Source organism: Apium graveolens, chromosome 4, assembly GCF_009905375.1.
Source record: "Apium graveolens cultivar Ventura chromosome 4, ASM990537v1, whole genome shotgun sequence".
Taxonomy (NCBI): Eukaryota; Viridiplantae; Streptophyta; class Magnoliopsida; order Apiales; family Apiaceae; genus Apium; species Apium graveolens.
In genome coordinates, this window is record NC_133650.1 from 14,437,036 (window position 1) to 14,441,745 (window position 4,710).

The 4,710-nt window shown below is 42.1% G+C and overlaps 1 non-coding gene across 1 annotated transcript; it reads left to right on the top strand.

Moving 5' to 3' along the window:
* The first annotated feature begins 3,718 nt into the window (after positions 1 to 3,718).
* Positions 3,719 to 3,825, top strand: LOC141723081 (small nucleolar RNA R71). Its single transcript, XR_012576074.1, has one exon. It is a non-coding gene; the product is annotated as a small nucleolar RNA R71 (small nucleolar RNA).
* The last annotated feature ends 885 nt before the right edge of the window (positions 3,826 to 4,710 follow it).

Sequence of the window (4,710 nt, forward strand, 5' to 3'; positions counted from 1 at the left end):
AATCTCCTGATAATCTGATTTGCTCCTTATCTGAACAAGAATGGCTCATCCCATCTATACCAATTCACCTCATGTAGAAACTTCTTCCTTTGAGCATAAGAGAGTTCTGGGAGAATAACATTACTCACAAGATAGTTCATAATATCTGCAAACCATGGTTCTTCTTCTTGCACCCTAAAGAGTTGCTCGTCAGGAAAAGATTCATTGATCAACGTGTTATCCTATAAAGCTTTGCCTTGATCTTCTAAACATGAGAGATGATCCGCTACCTGATTTTCGGTACCTTTTCTGTCTTTGATTTCCAGCTTGAATTTATATAACAAGAGAATCCATCGAATCAATCGAGGTTTTGAATCTTTCTTCGAAACCAGATATCGAATAGCAGCATGATCAGTGTAAATCGTCACTTTTTTCCCAAGCAAATAAGATCGAATCTTCTCAAAACCATAGACAATCGCCAAAAGCTCCTTCTCTGTAGTAGTGTAATTCAGCTGAGCACCATCAAGGGTTTTACTAGCATAGTAAATCACATGGAATATGTTCTTCTTCCTCTGACCAAGAACTGCTCCAACTGCATAGTCACCGGCATCACACATTATCTCAAAAGGCTCATTCCAATCAGGTGCAGTAATAACATGTGTTGTAGTCAGACTCTTCTTCAAGCTCTCAAAAGCAGCTAGACATTCTTCATCAAATTTGAAAGGGACATCCTTCTCTAACAGATTGCACAAGAGTTTAGAGATTTTTGAGAAGTCTTTGATGAATCGCTGATAAAAACCCGCAAGACCAAGAAAACCGCGGACTCCTTTAACTGAGATTGGTGGAGGAAGATTTTCAATAACCCCCACCTTGTCCTTATCCACTTCAAGCCCCTTGCTAGATTCCTTGTGCCCGAGAATGATACCCTGTTGCACCATGAATTGACATTTTTCCCAGTTGAGCACCAGATTGGTCTCCACACATCTTTTCCGCACCAAACTAAGATTATGCAAGCACTCATCATACGAAGTCCCGAACACAGAGAAGTCATCCATGAACACCTCCAAATTAGTACCAATCATATCATAGATATGGCCATCATGCATCTCTAAAAAGTAGCAGGTGCACCACAAAGTCCGAACAAAACTCGACGGAAAGCGAAAGTTTCAAAAGAAAAAGTAAATGTGGTATTTTCACGATCTTCTGGGGCAATGCAAATCGGATTATGGCCCGAGTACCCATCCAAAAGACAATAATACTCATGACAAGCCAACTTGTCAATCATTTGATCAATGAATGAAAGCGAGAAGTGATCCTTCCTGGTGGCCTTTTTCAGCTTTCGATAGTCCATACATACTCTCCACCTAGTGACTGTCCGCATAGGAGTGAGCTCGTTCTTCTCATTAGCAACAACCATAATGCCTTCTTTCTTAGGCACACACTGTACCGGGCTCACCCATGAACTGTCAGAAATCGTATAGATGATCCCTGCATCCAGCCATTTAAGAATTTCCTTCTTCATAACCTCTTTCATGATAGGATTGAGTCTTTTTTGTTATTCAACTGTTGGCTTACTTCCTTCCTCAAGCAGAATTTTATGCATGCAATAAGAAGGGTTGATTCCCTTGATATCTGTTATAGTCCATCCAATTGCTGATTTAAACTCTCTCAGAATTCTCAAGAGCTTGTTTTCGTCACTACCTGAAAGGTCAGATGCAATAATAACAGACAAAGTAGATGCATCACCTAAAAAAGCATACCTCAAGTAATCAGGCAGTGGTTTGAGCTCAAGTGTGGGAGCTTCCTCAATAGATGGCTTAAGATGCTCTTGAGAATTTTTCAGCTCTGCTAATCCCAAAGACTCGAATGGAAAATCCAATCTCATTTTCCATGGAGAAGCATTCAAATACCACAGCTGCTCTGCCCCTTCTTCATCTTCACTATCAGTCCCTAGCATTTGAATGCTAAGGCTCTCTCTAAGGCATCAGTCCTTAGCATTTGATCAAGTTCCAAAGTCAAATACAGAGTCGACCAACTCTACTTTAAAGCACTCATCTTCATCAGTAGGGAATTTCATTGCATTGAAGACATTGAAAGTCACGTCCTGTCCCTGAACCCTCATAGTAAGCTCACCCTTCTGCACATCAATCAAAGTTCGGCCTGTAGCTAAAAATGATCTCCCCAAGATAATGGGAATCTTCTTATCTTCCTCGAAGTCCAGAATGACAAAATCACTAGGGAAGATGAGTTTATCCACCTTAACCAAGACATCCTCCACTACTCCTCGTGGATAAGTGATGGAATGGTCAGCCAGTTGCAAGGACATGTTTACTTTTTGGATGAGGCAGACCGAGTTTCTTGAAGACAGACAAAAGCATCAGATTGATGCTATCTCCCAGGTCACACAAACACTTGTCGAAAGATAGATTGCCAATGGTAAAAAGTATCGTGAAGCTTTCTAGATCTTTAAGCTTAATAGGAAGTTTTTGTTACAGTACAACACTGCACTCTTCCGTTAGAGCAACAGTTTCCAACTCCTCAAGTTCTAGCTTCCGAGATAGAATACCCTTCATGAACTTAGCATAGCTCGGCATCTGTTCTAGAGCTTCCGTAAAAGGTATGTTAATGTGCAACTTCTTGAAAACCTCCAAAAATATGGCAAACTGCTTGTCGAACTTCTGCTTCTCAAGCCTTTTACGATATGGGGGAGGCAGATAGACTTGTTTATCCCCTGTATTCAGCTCAGGAGTGGTGTTTTCAGTAGCATTTTTCTTCAGTTCCACCTCGACATCCTTCTGCGAATCCATTTCAGCAGAATTCTCACTTTTTGGAAAAGGACAGGGCGTGGGCGTGCTTGGTATGGGCGTGGGCACGCCTGCCTTCTGGATTTTTTTCCAGAATTTGTGTTTTGATGATTTTGAGGGCTCACGTCCTTTCCAGACCTCAGGGTGATTGCCTTAAGCTGTTCTTTGACTTCTCTCTTGCCTAGATTAGCCTCTGTGTCACTTGGAAGAGTTCATTGAGGTCGGTTCAATAAGGCGTTATCAGTCTGCCCTATTTGATTCTCCAGAATTTTGATAGAAATTGTCTGGCTTTTGCACATAAGCCTCAACTCCTTCAATTTAGATTTTTCATTAGGAGATTGACTGGCACCTCCATGAGATTGTTGTTGCATTCCTTATGACTGAAATTGCTGCCTTGGTGCATATTGTTGTTAAAAACCAGGAGGATTGAATTGCTTGTTTCCAAACTACTGGCATGGCTGTTGTGGCTATTGCATACCACCCTGATTATTGCTCCAGCTGAAGTTAGGATAGTTGTGGTTGTTAGGATGATAAGTAGCGGGAACAGGTTGCTGCGACCTCTGAAAGTTGCTCATAAACTGAGATTACTCACTAGATATAGCACATTGCTCTGTCGGATGCGATCCTGCATAAAGCTCACAAACACTTATTATCGTTTGAATAACATAGTTAGTCAGAGAATCGACCTTCATAGTCAATGCCATTAGCTGAGCAGCGATAGCCGTAGCTGTATCCACCTCCAAAATTCCTGCTACCTTGTCTTGTGGTAGCCTCTGAGTTGGATTCTGATATTCATTTGCAGCCATCATCTCAATAAGCTCATAAGCTTCCTCATAGCTCTTAGCCCATAATGCTCCACCTGATGCTGCATCGAGCATAGGTTTGACTGTGCTCCCAAACCATTTTAAAAGTAATTGATCACCATCCAGTCAGGCATTCCATGATGAGGACATTTCCTAAGCATCTTCTTATAGCGCTCCCAAGCTTCATATAAAGATTCTCCCGATTGCTATGTGAATTGAGTAAGAGCATTCCTGATTGCAGCTGTCTTTGCCATAGGGAATAATTTAGTACAGAATTTCTGAGCAAGATCCTCCCAAGTAGCAATAGAACCTGGTGGTAAAGACTGCAACCAGCTCTTAGCTTTATTTCTCAGAGAGAATGGGAAAAGTCTCAATTTCATAGCATATTCAAAAATATTATTGAACTTGAACGTGTCGCAGATCTCGATGAAATCCCTAATGTGCATCCATCTCGTCATCCTCGTCATCATCAGTGTAGGGCAAAGGGCTCAGCATCCCTGGGTGGGATGTAGGAGGGTGAATGGTCGGGAGAGGGTACATCTCTGTTTCTGTCCAGTCTACGCCATCGCCCTGGAGCATCTAAACATCATCAGCTATGGGGGTAGGGAAGTCAGTCTCCTCCTCCGGGGGATCCTCAGTAGGGTCATCATCTGAGTCATCAATAGGTGGATCCTCCGGCTCAGGAGTAGGGTCACGTTTAGGGGCCATAACATCACCAACAGGGTCAACCTCCCCCATAGGCTCCACCGGTACCTGACACAATAAACAAGGTGTTACTAACTTAGAGTCGGAATTCCCTTAATGGTAAAACTGTCAAGACTACCCATGTAGCCCGACGGCAAACTCGAATTGAGCTCTAATTGATTATTATTATCCTTATGTCTACGTATTTTATATCCTATCGTTTCCAAGATTTGATAACCTAAGGCTCTGATACCACTTCTGTGGCGCCTTAAAATCCGGGGTCAGGGATCTAGGAGGCCATGCCATCTTGAATCCTGTATAACACTTACCTCGTTCCATAATATATAAATACTCACACATTTACGACCCCACACTTATCACACACACACACACACTTATAGGTTATTATCTGGAAACGAACCATTCATTACTAGAGTATA